At 32.7% G+C, this 19,528-nt stretch overlaps 1 long non-coding RNA gene across 1 annotated transcript; it reads right to left on the bottom strand.

Annotated features, from left to right (window-relative positions):
- Positions 1-10,386: 10,386 nt before the first annotated feature.
- Positions 10,387-16,018, bottom strand: LOC127880773 (uncharacterized). The gene is made up of 4 exons (XR_008049734.1): positions 15,934-16,018; positions 11,091-11,665; positions 10,819-10,977; positions 10,387-10,523 (listed from the first exon to the last, which is right to left on the bottom strand). It is a non-coding gene; the product is annotated as an uncharacterized LOC127880773 (long non-coding RNA).
- Positions 16,019-19,528: the final 3,510 nt, after the last annotated feature.

Genomic DNA, 19,528 nt, shown 5'->3' on the forward strand with positions numbered 1-19,528 from the left:
ATAATTAAGACTAAAAGGGGCCTTTTCACGTTTTGGTAAATTGACAAAATAGAAAAATGTTGTTTCAGATTCGCAAATTTTCGTTTAAGTTATGCTATTTGTGAGATAATAGTAATACTGGACATTTACCATGCTCTAAAATAGCCATTATATGCATCTTTTTACGATTTAAAACCTTAAAATTATAAAGCGTTGCAACGCGAAACGAATTAATAATTTGGAGAGTTCTGTTGTTGTCGTTATATTTTGTGAAACTACGAGGATTGCTGATATTTAGTATAAATTACATCTGAAATTGTATCAGGAAGGATGGCCGAGTGTTTTAAGTGGTAGACTTTTTACTCCAGGACTCCAGGGGTCAGTGGTTCGAGCCCTGCTGAGGGTTACCTTTTTTACTTTTTAAATTTTTATTCTTGATTTTTTACTGGAGCTTTTAAGATCCGGTGTTTAAATTTATCAATATAAAGCATTTAATGAGAAACTTTAAAACATGCCAAAATATGTGAAGAGGCCCCTTTAAAAGGAAAGAGTTTTCATTTTTTACTCAAAAATATATTTTTTTATAAATATAAACAGTTTACAATGCGACATTTTAAGCGTGCGTTAGAAAATAAGTAGAAGTAGTAAAATCGTTATGCATTTAATGTATCAGGATTTCTTTTATAGAAAGGCGATGTATGTAGGCTTTAGTTCAAATCACAATAAATGCATATAATAAATAGGAGAAAACATTTGGGAAATGTAAAAAAAATCATCAATATAACATTGGTAGAAGATATCTGCCTGAAATTTGGAAAATGGAGGGTTTTGATTAATGTCAAAATTTAACTATATGACGATATGTGTATGTAATTATTAAACTCTTACACGATAGTAAATGATAACTCTCTTGATAGTGTAAAATCGAATACGACAATGTAGCAAACTTTTTCATTTGTCAAACGCTCCATTTGCTGTCTTTTAAAATTAGATTTTTTTAAATGTGTGACTTCTTCAAAAGTTTAATAATGAAACGTCTTCACTGCGGGCTTATACTGCCCATTGTCACCAAAGGTCAAATGTATATCAACATAAAAGAACACGCATCATGCAAAACAAACTTCCATTATAACATTTTATAAATTATTATTTATGGAAAATATTGTGCATGCGTAAACTAATGCGTACAACAGTGATGCGTATATATACGTTTGACTTTAGCCAACATACTTGACCCGTTAACGATATACTTAATATGTTCGTTGTGTATTGTCGTTGTATTTGTTATCAATGTATTAAAAAATTAAAAAAGAAATCGCCTTCCATCAAAACAATTAAAATATATCAGCGTTTAAAATTTTAATTTTGACACTGTCGGCTTCAACTAATTTCTCAGTAGGAAGAACTGTTATAATTTGTGATAATAACGTTAATTGAGTATACCTCAATTGTATTTCACACTAAATGTGATCAATTGAGTACATGTATTTTATTGTCCCCTACCGGTGAAACCTAGTCAGGTGAACTTTTTGTCAGATACATTAGGTGTTTACCTAACAACGTGCAATGCAACCTTACCACATCGCGAGACCCAGCTCCTGCTCACGATAGCCACCTAAATTGTTTGCTACCGAATGACGTCAGATTCATTAATTATACATCAAACTACCGATTCGACCCTACATTTTTCGATATCATAGTCGATGTAACCTGTTTACAAATAAAGTTAAAATAATGTTAACCAATTTTAACGTTTCTTGTAAATATAATTTTACATTTAACGCCGTTTATAGTGCTTTTGTTACACTATAATGGACAAAAACGGTAAGTTTGTAACGATTTTATAAGGCGAGTTTAGCACGTTCAATTTAATGTTTTATTTCCCGGAATCCTTCAGTATAATTTTCAAAACATGATGCATTTTCCATGCAGAATAACCCACAATTAATTTCCTTCATTGTCTAAACAAAATAGGAACCTAGAAACGCACTACTGTAAGATTTGCGAGCCGTTAAATACCGATTTCATTTTAAAGTGGTTTATTTAAATATGCCAGATAGTATCCCCCACTCCCCAAACATCAACACAAACACACGCGCATAAAGCATAAAGTATTGTTTACAAAACGACCAACATCTTCGTTTAAATAATCTTTGTAGCATAAGGCTTATTCAAATAAACCGAATTCGTCAAATTACTCGTCTTATGTTCAGTGAAAAATTCCACATTAAATACATTGAAAGCTTGTATTAAAAAATAAAGTTATATATATATAAGATGAACAACAACATTAAATGCACTTGGATTAAAATTATTTGTTGAGACGGTTTGAAATAAAATACAATTAAAACGCGAACTAAGTTGTCGCGTGAAGTGCTGATGATTATCACATTTTCAATTAACTTGAATTAAGGTTTAATGTATGTTCTGTCAATAGGGGCTATGCATGTGTCACGTCAGAATAGCACACTGCTACTGTATTGATAAATAGAAGTTATGTTCGTTTCACGGCAGAATAGCATATGAAAACAGTATTGTACGTTCGGTCAATGGAAACTTATAACATATTGTAAGTACTCAACTCTTAAAGTGTAACATATATTTAGCCAGTAGCATAACAATACTATTCTAACAAAAACACATGTTTAACACAATAACCTTATGCATTCGCGTTTTTTAAATGAAATATTTTTCCACATATCCAATAAGGAACGTGACATTTATATGAATGAGGTATTCACGATTAAAATACAAACGTTTACATTTCCGAAAACTAACTGAAGTTTTATATCATTTTAAAATTAAATGCGTAACTAATACAAACTTCGCTTGAACATTAACCATAAAGTAATGGCACTTATAATGTCGAACCATTAAAGGAGTAACGTGTTAACAATACATATGCAATTGTCAAGATTTTTTTTACAGTATACACATGTTTTGGCATTTAAGATGTAACAAGTGTATTTCGTGTATATTATATTAGCATAATGAAAACCGTATTGTACTTACGGTCAATGGAAGCTAATAACATCTTGAAAGTACTCAACTCTTTTATTGTTACTTTATATACAGCCAGTAACAATAATATTATAACAAAAACACATGTTAAACACAATGACCTTATACAATTCACGTTTGTTTAAATAAACTATTTTGCCAAATATCCAATAAGGAAAGTTTAACTGACAGTGTACATGAATGATGCATTGACGATTAAAATACAAACGTTTAAACGTTTAAAAAGTATACCAGACTATGATAGCGTGCTATTTAGAACTGTAATGTATTGTAGTGAAATACGATTACATTATAACATTTACATGCATTTTTCTATTACGATTAATAGATAAGACATGTTGCCTTAATACCCTTTGTATTATTAGTAGTTCACGATCGTACAATTAATGTATTATAATGTGTCATTTTAAGTCTAGTTTCCACAATATTTGTCTTACATGTTTCTTTCGGTAAGACAAATATATGAAAAGTGGATATAAATTGTTAAGTACAGATGTTAGTGATAGCAGTTGCATATGATATCAGTCTTACATTTTCGTTTCGGTAAGACATATATATCTATGGCACTCTTCATGTTAATTCCATAGATGTTAAAATACCATCTGTGATAGATATATAACTCATACATGTTTAATAATTAAACTATATTATAATTTTTTGTATTCAAAGGTTTCTTTGCGATTGGTTATGTTACTTGTTTTTCGTAATAGTAAAATTGAACTAAATTTATAAACATATCCGAAGAGGCCGATGTAGAGAAACCATTTAATGCAGGATAAAGTGGTGTAATATGGCATACTTATGTAAATGTGTATGTTATGTCGTTGTTTGTTAAATCGATGCATATGTTTAGAATACAGCCCGAAAATGCTTCCTTTAAACAACATACTACCATGCTTATATGATGATATTTGATAGTACGAAACAAATTAGGATAAATGTATGCTACATTTTAAAAGCCAATTTCTATGTTTCTACATTGTTATTAGAATATCATCCAGTAATCGGATTGAAGAAACCTCTAAGAAAAAAAACATATTGTATTATATCTTGAAATAGATTGGTTAAATGCTTAGAAAACGTTCCAGAATTATCTTGCATGTATGCTTTTTGAAATATTGTTTTCAAAGCGATCTTCTCCAAATGTTGGAAACATACAACTACAACTTTTGTTAAAATTTTGTATTCTAGTCTACACTGTTCGTCAACACTTGTATTGTATATATGTCCTCGTGGGCTTAAATGCCTTATTGGATTGAAATAAACTGTCTGTCTGTCTGTCTGTCTGTCTGTCTTTAAAACTCCAGAAACTAAATGAAGTTTTATAACATTTAAAATTAATTGCGTAATTAATACAAATTTCACTTGAAATGAACACCAACAATACAGTAATTGTACTTAACACGATAAACCATTTACGATGAAACGTGTAAACAATTTATATGCAATAGTCCAGATTTTTTAAAAGTAAACATATTTCAGATGTAACAAATGTATTTCGTGTATATATAATGACTTACGCGACTGAGTAAGTGTAACAGGTATTTTACAATATTTAAAACCTACACAATTAAAATGATTCCCATGTAGGACTAAATCGACTTACACAAATGAATTGGTAAGAATTAAATATGTTATGCATATACTTTTATACATGCATTACCAAACTATATCTGTACACTTATATTAATGTACAGAGAATCAGGCATTTGCTCTCTATTAACATTCTATAAACCATCAGAACAATTTATTAACATATTCGAAATGACAACGTTCGTGTAATTTACATTAATACCTTACGTACAGTCACATTTGAGCATTACAAAAACAAAGCAATGTACTTAACGAGAACGAGGACATAAACACACATATTCCTTCATAGATGTTAATAACAGATAAAAACATTCATGTGCGAAAAGACATTTTCAAATGCAGCTATACCATTGTGTACATGCATGGCTATACATTTTGAAACATGTTCATTTCATTGAACTGTATACATATAATAACAGTTAAATTCATGTGCAAAAACATTTTAAATAAGGTATTGACATTTAATGTACATATATATTTACCATATTTTCATTTTGTCTGATGGTTATTTTAATAAAACAACAACGTGAAACAATCTGACTATACACACATATATATTTACATATAGTATTTATTTTGGGAATTCGAAAATCATTTAAATTTGCTAGAAACCATTTAAAATCACAAAACGGTACAACGTTATTCATGTTAAACCGACTTAATAACTACAAAATTATACTGTCACAATATATCATTATCTTTGAGTCTTTGTCGAAGTAGCTTAACACTCTCTCGTTTTGTGAAATAAATATAGAGCATTATGTCGGTTAAAAGGATATTATGGGCATCTAACAGTATATAGGTCTCTACGCAACCGTTGTTTATTTTTGGTGTTTTCACTTAATATACACTTCTATTTGTTAATGCAGCATCAACATACTTAAACAATATGCCGGAAAGAGAAAAAATAATCCATTGGAATATCAACCGTGCTTTCGTTTTGACAACTTACGACAGACATGATCCGATGTACGATGTGAGTCTTAATGTAGTTTTCGTGCATATTGGTTCATACGACACACAGAAACAATTTTGTTTTACGGATCATTTTGGCTTAAAGGACTGTGTTAGTCATGTCAAATATCGAAAACAATATATATTTTTATAAACAACTGATAGCAAGATGAGTTGTAGATAATTGGTCAGTTACCACATTTTAACTAATTATTTTGACCTGTTAATTCTATTCAGCTCAATTAAACAGTGACAAATGCCCATAATATCACTTTAAATGAATACCTTTGTTAACTGCATCATAGTGTTTCAGAAATCCGACTTAACATTTGACATGCTTGAGCCAATATTGGCGTTTTTTTCACTCATCTTTGGCCTCGGTATCACGACGTATGCACTCAAGTTCAAGTGCAGTACAAATCCTAAAGTTGAAAGTTGCGACAACAACTTACAAACAATCTAATAAACACTATCTTTCTTCTCAATTAATCAATTGAAAAGTCGTAGGTAACGTGTAATGTGCCACGTATTATTAATGCTAATGTATTATTTTAATAAGCCATAAGCTGCATGCTTGTTTTATGCTTAGCTCGCAATATTTCAAACCGCTCTGTATTGAATTTTAAGACGCACGTTTCAATGTTTGATATGTCACATTCCAGGATTTCTGACTGTAAATAATACAACTTATTCGTAACTATACCAATAAACTTATGCCGCAACCAAAGTTGACGCCTACTTTAAAATTATTGGAATATTATTATTGCATTACGCATACGTCTTACAAGTTTCACTTCTCGATATCACAAAGAATTTACTCACGTTAAATAGCACATGGTGTTGCATTGGAGATGATCCAGGAAAGTTATAACGATTGCACTGAACACTTGCGTACAGGTAAAATTATCATTATAGTTTGTGGTAAATCATGATGAAGTCTTGTCACATTATTTCCTAGTAAAATATCCGTCAGAATGATCAAATTTGTTTGCGTTATGGTTTTCAAAGGACAGTGATAATCAGCTAAAACACTGAGTCATCCAATTCAGCATGTATAACTTTCAGACTCCCATTGCTTGTATCCCGCAATAATTCAAACAGTTCCATATTGTCATTTTTCACTAATATCTCGATATTGGACATGTCATATTACAATATTTCAGATCGCAAGCCAGCTACATGAATATGTGAATCGCCCCTATGAGATTCTTCGCCTGACTGCAATACGACATCACACATCTCTAAAGTGACAGGATAATCTAATGAATAGAGCATGATCAACAAGCAACATAGCCATTCAGGTGAGCATTTGACTTCCTTCAGAGTAATACCTTGTAATGAAGAAGGCAGCTTGAGATCGTATATGGCCCCCATAAATAAAGCTTGAAGAGCTTGTTGAGAGTGTGAAGAATCTCTGATGCTAATGAGGCATAAGCATCCGTTTTCAGGTACAGAAGCCCTATACTTGTATCACGAAATGTTTCACTTAGTTCTATGCTGCCTTCTTGTACAAAAATCGCGATATTGGACATATCACATGCCACTATTTCAGATCGCAAGTCAGATACACCATTTTGTGAATCGTCTACAAGGGATTCAGTTGACTGCAATTCAACACCAATCATATGGCAAATAACAGAATGATCTAACGAAGAGAGATTAATCAACAAGTTACACAGCCACTCAGATGAACAGTCGATGTCCTGAAGACTAATAAGCGGCAATGAAGCCGGCAGCAAAAGAACACATATACCCTATAGGTCCCACATAAATTAAACTTTGTTAGCTTGTTGAGCGTGTGAAGAATCTCTGATGCTAATGAGGCATAAGCAGCCGTTTTCCGGTACATAATCCATATATTTGTATCACGAAATATTTCTAACAGTTCTATACTGCCTTCATGCACAAAAATCTCGATATTGGACATATCACATGACAATATTTAAGATTGAAAATCACATACACGATTATGAAATTTCCACTAATATCTTCATATTGGACATATCACATGGCAATATCTTGGATAGCAAGTCAGATACAAATATATGTGAATCATCCCAATTGGATTGTTCTCTTTACTGCACAACAACATACTGCATCTCGCAAATGACAGGATGATCTAATGAAGAGAGCTTAATCAACACGCCATACAGCCACTCAGATGAACATTCGACATTCTCCAGACTAATACACTGTAGTGAATCCGGCAGATTGAGTTGACATCGACCCATATAGGCCCCAAATAAATAAAACTACGTTAGCTTGTAGAGCGTGTGTAGATTCGCTGATGCTAATTAGGCACAATCATCGGTTCTCAGTTCTACAATCCCTAAACTTGAATCACGAAGTAATTCAAAAATTACCATATTGCCATTTTCAACAAATATCTTGATATTGGAAATGTCACTTGAACATAATTTTGATCGCATTTCAGATACATGTATATGTGAATAATCCATATTTGATTGTTCTGTTGAATACAAAACAACATCCCACATCTCTTACGTGACAGGATGATCTAATGAAGACAGCGTGATCAACAAGCCATACAACCACTCAGATGAACATTCGAGATTTTTGAGACTACTATATTGTAATGAATCCGGCAGATTGAGTTCACATCGACCCATATAGGTCCCCCATAAATACAGTTCCGTTAGCTTATTCAACGTGTGAAGAATTGCTAATGCTTATGAGGCACACTCAGCGGTTCTCAGGTCTAGAATCCCTGTACTTGTTTCACGAAGTAATTAAAAAAGTCCCCTATTGCCATTTACCACTAATATCTTGATATTGGACATGTCACTTGAACATAATTTTGATCGCATGTCAGATACATGTATAAGTAATTCATCTTCATTGTATATTTCTGTTGACTGCAAAACAACATCCCACATCTCACACGTGACAGGATGATCTAATGAAGAGAGCGTGATCAACAAGCCATACAACCACTCAGAGGAACATTCGACTTTTTGGAGGCTAATACATTGTAATGGTTCCGGCAGATTGAGTTCACATCGACCCATATAGGTTCCCCATAAATACAGTTTCGTTAGCTTATTGAGCGTGTGAAGAATTGCTGATGCTAATGTGACATCATTTGACGTTTCCAGGCTCAGTTTTTCGATAGTTATTCGACGCAATAACCCATAAACGGTAATATTGCCATTTGTTAAAATTAGGATGATATTTTTCATGTCCCTTGAACATAAGTCTGACTGAAATGGGTGTTGCGTATTACAATCAGATACATTTACACTATCTAATTTACAATCAACAACGTGTTCAAATGATGATAACTGCACTAAAAACCGTCGTAGAAACAGAGCAGTACACGTACACCGAAATAAAGAAATATATTGTATTGTGTAAGGTAGAAGAATGTCTTCTAAAATGGTCGAGTCCTCTATTTTTAAAGTCGTTAATTTAGACAATGATGAAAGTACACCGGACGATAATTCATCAATTTCCCTGGTAAAGTGCATCTCCTGTATGCGCGTCTGATGTAATGCTTTATTCATTTCTGGAGTTACCGTCATCTTAATGCTCAGTAGACTATGTTTAGATTGTTTAAGTACTGTCAGTATTTCGCTTATTTGAAGAACATTATTTTCTAAAATAAGGGACTCAACATCTGACTTGTTGAACATTAAAAGTGCTTTTAAAGCGCTTGATTCCGATTCATTTAGAGATGAAATAAATGAAAAGTGTCTACACTGTATGCACATGTCATTTTGACCGCTTGCTTGCGCCTCTATGCAACCAGCTATGACCATGCGCTGGAACAATACTGAAAGTGCTACGCAACGTGCACGGTCATCCTTCAGATCACGCTTTGATTTAAAAACGTGTATGTTTAGGAAATTGAAAGTCTGAAATGTTTCTAAATGTTCCCGATCATAAAGTCCCATTATGTATAAACAACGTCCACAGCTGATGTAGATGAGGAATTCGTCGTCGACTAGAAAGTTGATTAGTTTATTAGCTTTGTTACAGTCAAGTCCACACAGATAAATTATTGTTTGACTCATTTCTAGCACACTACATTTCAATACGGTTTCGAAATGTGTTAAGAGGTCTTGCGTTGAATTCGCGATATGATAGGCAGCCATGAATTCCTGTACTGTCTCGTGTATAAATGAAAACTGTGCATCCCATGGTTCTGTGTTGAAGCTGTATCTTTTCGTTAATACACCAGCATGGAGGCAAAATTTCAACTGATCTTCTGACATGTAGTTCAATAATTTCCGCTCGGTGAACACTAAGGATTTGTTCGATGTAAAGGTAGCATTAAACGCAGCATTCGCAAGCGCATCAAAAATATCGAGCTGCTGCTGAATAAAACGTGTATTGTATAAACACTGAAAACGATTCCCTTTTTGAAAATAGCCCATTTTCGCATTTGCATTCTTAAAGAGTATGTCTATTAGAATACAATTTATTTCACACAGTGAACCCGTAAAGGCTTTATCGTTCATCCACAAATTGACTAACACAGTTAGTAGCCAGGGTGACGTAAGATAATGATTCAAGTGACGTTCGTTTACGTATTTCATGAATTCAGTGTGTGTTTTTACAGTATCAGTCGGAATTATGCAAGTTAACGGTTCAGAAACTTGACAACATGAGGATCTTGCTTTATAATGTGGACATCTACATTAATAAATTTCATTCGGAGATTTTCATTGTATCTTAAATTATAATCCTGAATCGCCGTAAATTTATCTGTAAATTGGACTTTAATTTGCACAGACAACTTTAAGCATAAAAACGTAACAAACATTGTGTTGTTAAATTGTCCATTCGGCTGTGTATGCAATTCTGTTGCTGGCCCATGATTAGTAACATATAGGTCGTCAAACACGGTTTTTATAAGTAGCAAAAGTGTTTTTACCTTCCTTTCGGTCAACATAGAGGTTTTCCAACGTGTTGTGTATAGCCTTTTCGGACAATTGCAGAGTATCTTTTTGTAGCTGAAGTAAACATGGATTTGACTTTGATAATGCATCTCCGATTTACATTGAAAAAACCTCGACTATACATCTGGGCCTGTTTCCAGATTTCGATATTTAAATCGTTAACGAAACATTATGTATATTTATATGAGTCGATATAACTATCAACATACTTCTAATATATCAAACCACTCCATAGCACATTTAAGATAACCCTATTAAAGTAGAACATACATTCCAACCTTATATAAATCAATAGAATAGGAATATATATATAAATCTATATGTTTGATAAATATTAAACTTTTCCAACCTGTGTAAGGTATTTGCACGCATCTACTGCTGGTCTAAAACTATTTAGGTATGCAGGATCATTAAGAAGATTTAAAAGACAATCGAAGAAGCTGATCATATCCCCATCATCTATTTTCGTGTCATGTATGTGTCGCAATCCATTAACTTTGTCTCGTGCCTGTAATTCAATTAATGCATAAGCAAAATACCCGAAGCAAATCGAAACAAGACTTTAACAATCTAATATGTCAATAACATAAACGAAATAAAGCAAAGCAATTTTTCGAATACCTTTGTGCAGATGTTCGAATCCTTACTAAGATCATCACTAAAATAGCACTGCATCCAGGTACAATTGTATATTGCATTAATAATTCCATTGAAGTCCGTAATGTCGGCATTTGGCTTATCCCTGTAACCAGTGGGGGGCATGTAACACTTTGCCACTTCCCAAGATTCAGTGCACCATTTTGTGCAATCCGTATTGCTCCATGATGGGCCTTTCAAGTTTGCTCTTTTAAACCGATGGAAGTTCCAAATTTGATAACATATTTCTGAACACAAACGGCACTGGTTGAAAGGGTTACTACATAAACTACACCTCTTTGTTTCGAGTATACCGTGTTGTGCATGAATGTCCCTCCGTACATGCGAGTAAAATGTTTTAAATCCGAGATCGGCTAATTGTGCAAATACATCCCTAGTCGTATATGTTGCAAACATACATTTAAGCCAGTTTTGTGCCTCTTTCTTCGCAAGTCTTTCTTCCATTGTCACTATTAATGTATACACCAGTTTGACTATAATGAAAACTTCATGAAAAGTGTATCTACTATCGGCTCGTCATGTAGTACAATTTGAAGATTCTGGAAAAATATATTATATTCATATTCATGATAAAGCCTGTATTGCGCACACTAAAAATGACGGAAGAAGTTGAAATATGAATTCTTTACATCGTTATGTTATATTGCCTGCAAACAGAATACATAATTGAGTTTGCAGGTTTCACCTTTATAACAGAATACATCATTCAAAAGATGACAATAATACATGTTGGAGTACCATTTGTTCCCAAAATGGCAATATTTATCTGACGCCCTCTTGTACATATCACGAGCTCATTGTGTCACGAAAATGCACCATAGGACGAGTGAGCTATATGCAAAAGTATAGCATAAAATAATTATTATGGAAGAAAAAGACAGATTAAAAAATAAAAAGGGTAACGCTTTATTTGTTCGAGAACTATTTTATATTTTTATGTTTGTTTATTGTTTAGCGATATAAAAAAGTCACATTACAGTCATAACAAGGCAAGCATTATGGATAGCATTAAAATGAGATATTTACAAGATGGTGAACCCTGCAATTTATATCGAAGCCTTTCGTTCATTTCCCAATGATCCCATTTTAAAGCAAATTTAAACATAAATATGTATGAACATACTGTCTTTTTATTAAAATAATGTCACATGACGTAATTGCATACGAATACTAACGACGACAATGATCATTCATCAATATAAAATGACTTTATTGTTTGGTGAGCATGTCAACTATTATATGATCGACAACATGAAACCAAGATTTCAGTATAACACGATTCATATGCCAGCGTATGGTAGTACCTTAATGCCTTAAGAGGTCTAAATTAAAGCATATATCGTCTTTGTTTTGCATTCATTAGACTTGCATTGTTCGTCTGCATTACATCGGTGTATGAGCTACTGGAAACATCGCGCCTAATTTAGTAATATAAGAAATTTTTGTTAATGACTTTTAGGCGTAATCTTAACTTCCAACAGTTAACCCATCGATTAAATGCTGTTCACTAAAGCCATTAAAACACACCACGCCGCCTGGCGGCCATGGTTTTACGAGCGTGACGTGAAATATTCAGAAAAAGCACGCTAGACGTTAGCCGAGTTGAGTATTGTCAATATAAGTTGTGTTTGCTGTCGTTGTTCAGTCATCAGATAAAAGCAGTTTACAAAGTATGGCTCAATATACTCTGCTATTCAAAGTCTGATATTATAATGAATCGGTTCGACTATTGAAGTAACATTTATTGATTTATTGATACAGTCCATTCATCTTGTACTTTAAATTTAATATATTATATAAATTATGTATTAGAAGTGTGTTCCACAGTTGCGTTAAAGCATAAGCAAACGTATTATTTAATCAGCATAGTGGGGACGAGTACAATTATTATTTCAATCGATTCTAACGCGTTATAAAAAGATAAATAACATAACCGTTAGGTTTAGATATGCAAGTCACAGCGACTAACCAATAGTGAAAATCAATATACAACATTTTCAAATTCCTGCGTAAATACGACACACAGGTTACTGAATGTTTATCTTACCAACATTTCAAAAACGATTGAAAACTGATGTAGTCGATAGTTTGTTAAAGCATTTATATCGAACAAGATAAAAAGCAAAATCTCAAAACATATTGAGCATGTATAATCCATATAAAACCTCGATATACAAAAACGGTCAAAGCTTGCTGATAAAGTGTAAGGCGGCTATAAGTTAAGCGAGTTTGAGGTTATCCAAAAGTAAAAGCATGAAAGAGACTTGTTATTAGTCAAGAAAAAACCCTACTAAAGCTATGTATTATAGACAAGTACTTTATAAAGTCAAACAAATTGACAACTACACATGCGAGGAATATATATATACTGACTGTAAACCACAAAACACACGTCCAGATAACACATACGCTAATTTCATCACACAATTTGAGTATTATTAGAGACTGTGTCATGTTCCTTGTAGATGCTTACACTTAATAAAAACACGATCACGAACATGCCTCTAGTCTCCTCTAAAGATGGAGATATCAAATATTAATGATAAATATTGATGTAATTTGTATTACTAATCTTTATAAATTGACAATAGATTTTTGTAAAAATGTATCTGCTTATTCAAATTATGGAAAGGCAATTTTGTATCGGGCCATTGTCAAAATAGAACGGCTGATTTTCTAAAAACAAATAAGCACGCAAAACACGCGTACAGCATTATTTTTAATTAAATTAATGTATAAGAATTGTTAATAAGCTATTTTACCCTAAAACAATTGCTTTTCCAAAAATGCCAAAAATGATTGCAGGCGAGCTTTCGTAATTTTGTATGCGCGTACTACTGATATGCAATCACGATAATTAGTTGAATGATATCTAATTGAAGTTTTGCATTATATCAAACTTGAATGTCTTTAATAATATTTTTATGACCCCGAAGGTTGGCATATAGTGATCGCATTTCCGTCCGTCTGTCCGTCTGTCCGACCGTCTGTCTGTCCGTCCGTCTGTCTGTCCGTCTGTCTGTCCGTCACACTAGCTTTCGAAACATGCTCATAACTTCTCATAACTTCTATGTCGCTTCAGATGTAACCTTCATATTTGGTATGCATGTGTATATGGACAAGGCCTTTCCATACGCACACATTTTGACCACTTTGACCTTGACCTTGAACTTGGGGTCCGCGTTTAGGATTCGAAATTTGCATTTAGGTTTCGAAAAAGCGTTTTTCGGGGGCATATGTCATTATATGGTGACAGCTCTTGTTGCAAATATTGTTGTGCATCACTGGCCGTTGAAATATAGAAACATACGTGCCAAATCAAAACGCAATACGTCAGAGCGTTGCTGCCTGAGAAAAATAACGCTTATGATACACTTTACATAAGTCAACAGGATATTATTATCTTGCAATTATACCTTTTTTGATACATAGTACAGACACGCTCTGCTTGCTGCGATCAAAGGTGAATTAAACTTATAAAAATCGTAAAAACTGTGATGTTTTTCGATTGCAGGTTAACCGTGATGAAATTATCGGATATTATACTTTCGACTGACATGTTATTTAAATATTCCTTTTTTCAAATAATATCAAGTTCACTTTCAGATTGTTTCCGTGCAAAACTGAGCTTTATCATTGATATAATTGGTAACTAAACACAAACACAAATACAAACGCATATACTTAATATTATTTATGACGACGGAATGATATTACCTTATGATTTCCATAATATATAACACTTCAATATGATAGTTATCTCTTCTTAAATCACGAAATTAATTGTATTCATCTCATCGAATACTGATGCCTCATTTCTATGTCTAAATAAAACATAATATACGTATGTCTTTTCATTAAACTGCTACCATATAAACAAAGTATTAACATTTTTATATGGTTTTTAAGCTACGTTGTTTCCGTAATACATTTATCGGTTAAACGGATTTCTTAAATAAAACTTTATGTTGATGTTTTAAAACGATTGCCTATGGCTAAAATGAAAATGTGGGTGACCAGTACCTCATTCATCGTCTTAGATAGCCGCAAGTCTTGTGTAGGCTTTCTGTTAAAATGTAACGTTTATGTAAAAACATATATAAATTTTATTCAATCGGATTAATTTGATAAATTCAACAGTTTACTGTTAATGTAATTCAATTGGAAAACAATGCTACGAGGTAAATGTTTAATTAGGAGTTCGTGCATTTGAAATGTTTCATTGTTTAAACCGTTTGAGATAAGTGACGTGCTTGCACGTGTCTATGCACACGTCATTTTATATAGTTTACGTTATGCTTACATCGACGTGCGCAGTAGTTTTGTAATGGTTTTCTTGTTGAATACTATCCCTTATGTTTAAATCAAACCATATAATTGTATCAACTCATGTGGATGTTCAATGATAACAGTTGAACAGGTTTAAAAGAACCAATCTTAAGCAATCCTAAAGTGCGAACGTATTGCTACCCAAACGTGCATAATTAGCTTATCGCTAAAATGTAGTTCAATACCTTTAATGTCGGGGCTGGTTTTCTTGCGTTATCAACAGTAAACGCAGATATCTCCACTAAAAAGGAAAATTAATGTACTGACAATTCATAGTAAGTGCTTGACGAAACACTGCACATTACAGCAAAAACAAACACTCATCTTATTTGTGTATTTATCGTAAAAACATTCCCGACACTTGTCTAATTCGAACAGAACATAGCCATTGATACAATATACCTCAATAAATCGTGCAATTGTAATCGAATAAATATGCCATCAACTAGAAATATCAAATCATAACACATGTACTAACAAAGTTTGGTGAATTCGTGCATTAATTCATTTCACCATTATTTTAATATAAATATGATGAACTCGACCACTACAACAAAATATTTTGGTTCTAATGCGCAGTTTTCTCCGTCACGTGACAAAATTAGGTTATCAGTATGCTCGAACTGATTGGTGAGAGATGTATTACGCATGTTACTAAATATTTGTTTTTTTTTGTTTAAATGGGTTAACTTTGAGCCGAGGACATAGTTGTAAACTGGTTTATCTGCTTACTGTCTTTAAGTTGCATACAACAGTATGACGTTCAACTTCCATGTTCCAATATGATCGGCAAGGTGTCAATATTCAGATCAAAGCCTCAAATTCGAGTTAGATAAGCACAAGATAAGAGAAATGGCTACGAGGATCACATAAACACTCTTGAGTGTAACAATTTCCAACAAATCACTTTTTCTATGCACGTATACAACTTCAAGACAACGAATATATATATAAATTACTAGGAGCGTTTTATTGAATATTTATCTGGCCCGTAAACACGTCTGTTTGTTTTAGGTTCGCTGGTTATCCGATTGCTATCGATGACTGGCGGAGTCTTCGGAGCTTTCCCTGTATTCGCGTCAACTGCTACGGACGCATTTTCGGACATATTTATTTTCGGATTTATTTTCGGATTTTAAAAATAGGAACTAATTAATACCAGAAATAGCTTGGAACATTGTTCTTTCGAAGATTTTTTCGCAGTATAAACCACTTGTCAATATTGTCAGTAGGCAAATACCGGTATTTAAATTGTTTGGAATGTGACAATAATTCAATAACTCCAAGATTATTTTTGGAACGAAATATATCAACAAATATGAAAAAAATACAGTGTACGTATATTGAATACTGAGCTTTAAATGCAAACTTTTTACATGGGTACTATGAATGTAGTAAAGGCAATATACACAAGGCAGTTCCTTTGTAAATTGTGTTAAGCTTCAATGTCTAACGCCGAGCTTTGACAATTTCACAAGAGCAAAAGTCAACTTTTCAGTTAAAGGACAATACATGGCATTGTTTTTATCATGACTTAACATGTTTAAAAACGACCAATTACATTGGTAACTGAATGACACTTGTTAAATACACAATACATAAATATGTTTCAAGTTGCCGTGAACTAAATGCCTGCGATAAGCATGTGATGGTAAAATAAGTTATTAAAATTCGTTAAAATAGTTGGTATAAATAAAAACCACTCAGTTAAGAGATATCATACATTATTTAGATTTGACATCAAAGGGAATAAGTTTGGTATTGTTATTGACACATTAACGTCATTAACTCATTAACGTCAATATTTAACAAACTAAAAAGCGTACCCTGCTTCAAGAGATACAATTTTTGACATGGTTCATTATACATGTTGCACATCTATCGACGATGATGCAATGTATTTTCTTTATGCGCTATTTATGTGTTTTATGTATACATGCTTTGGCAGAGTAAAGTATTTTCTTGCAAAAATTATGCATGTACATTATAGATGTATTCTAATTATAAGCAATTGGAGGTTGGTACAACCCGTTGAGTGTATCCTCTTTGCTTAAGGAAATGTGCACTTTTTAAACTTTAATTTGTTGTTATTAAGATAAGCACACCAGGGGACCGTTGCTTGTAAAATGCGTAACTTTAAGGACGCAAATTTACGTATAAAGTTACGTACGTTTTTTTTTCTAAATGCGTTAAGTGCGTTTCTATAATCCGAACGTAGCATAAAACTTAGTTGCAATGCTTTCATACTCTCTAAAAGAAGTCAGATGATTGCGCGGACCTTATAGAGAAGATGTGCATAAAGAAGATTTCATTTGCTTTCTCTAACAAACTTTCGGTCAAACAAGGTCAAATGTAAACGCAGTTCAATCTAAAGTCCTTTGAAATTAATTGTGACCATTCTGTGTTGTGCTTGATATGCACTTTGTTAAAGAGATGAGATGATTTTTATTGAAGCAAATCTTATATGAAAGGTCATATGAAAGGTTAGTCAGATATATGTCAAACTGGAAAACATGGTTGGATAATACTGAGAAGACAGAGGCATGTGTATCGTAGCTTACAAATCTGAATTTACAGAATGTAACATAATCAAGCAGTTTCCTGACAGGAATTGAATTTACTGGAAGGGTATCTTTGATTATGTTTAGTGCGTCATTAAATTATAAATCCAAAACATGAGAAGAACATCAGCAATGTCCTCTGTAAAGAAGGTAGTATTTTTATACTTTCATTTACAGATTAATAATTTGAAATGATACCTATATTATCTGTGGGGATTTTAATCTTGTATTGGATTCTAAATTAGATTATGTCCATTACAAAAATCTTAACAAAAATAGAAAGTCAAGAGAATTGTTATCTTCTGTAATGAATGATAGAAACTTGATATACAGTTTTAGACTAATGAATGGCACTATTAATCAATTCACTTGGCGAAAACCAAACACTCTTCAACAAGGTAGGCTGGATTTCTTCCTTGTCACTAGTAATCTCGTCAAAAATATTAGAAAATCTGATATACAATCAAGCTACAAATCTGACCATTCAGCTATAACATTAGAATTAAAAAGTCTGCGAAACAACCCATAGTAAAGGACTCTGGAAATTCAATAACTCTCTGTTACATGATAAAGAATATCTTGATTGCATGAAAGTAAAAATTGGAGAAATAAAAAACAATATTGTCTGCCTGTATATAACATTGACTCTTTGAACACGATTGATGATAGTGAGATTCAGTTTACCATAAATGATCAGCTCTTTTTAGAAACCTTGTAAATGGAAATCAGGGGCAAAACTATCTTATTTTCATCATACAGATCTAAACAGAGGAAAGACAGAGAAGATTTTATTATAAAAAAATGAAATTCTAGAAAAAATAATACTGAAAACAATATTGAAGAACTTCATTTGTTGCAGCAGGAACTTTCTGATATCCGTGATATCAAAATGAAAGGATCAGTCATAAGATCTAAAGCAAAATGGATTGACGAAGGCGAAAAACCCACTAAATACTATTGCAATTTGGAAAAACAGCACTCATCTAGTAAAACAATACCTTATTTTATAAACAATAATGGTCAAATATATATATGATCAAAATGATATTTTAGTAGAAGCTGCCACATATTATAAGACTTTATACTCAAAAGATGAAATAAAAGACGGTGATAACACTATTTTTGATGAACTTAATTTGATACACGGCGCAAAATTAAATAACGATGAGGCTCAAGTATTAGATGGCATATTGACAATGGAAGAAACCTCGACTAGCCTGAAAAATATGAAACATTTTAAAAGTCCTGGTTCAGATGGCTTCACAACAGAATTTTTTTGAGTTTTCTGGAAAGACCTTAAGTATTTCATTTAAAGGAGTCTTAATTATGCTTTTATTTCTGGAACTATGTCAATCACTCAAAACAAAGTATTATAACCTGTATACAAAAAGAAACTTTGGCCTGGAATCTGGACTAAAAATTAACTATGACAAAACAAAACTTATATGGATAGGTTCCAAGAAATATAGTACACACTCAATAAAAACTAAATACAAACTAATGTGGGGTTCA

Source organism: Dreissena polymorpha, chromosome 5 (assembly GCF_020536995.1).
Source record: "Dreissena polymorpha isolate Duluth1 chromosome 5, UMN_Dpol_1.0, whole genome shotgun sequence".
Lineage (NCBI taxonomy): Eukaryota > Metazoa > Mollusca > Bivalvia > Myida > Dreissenidae > Dreissena > Dreissena polymorpha.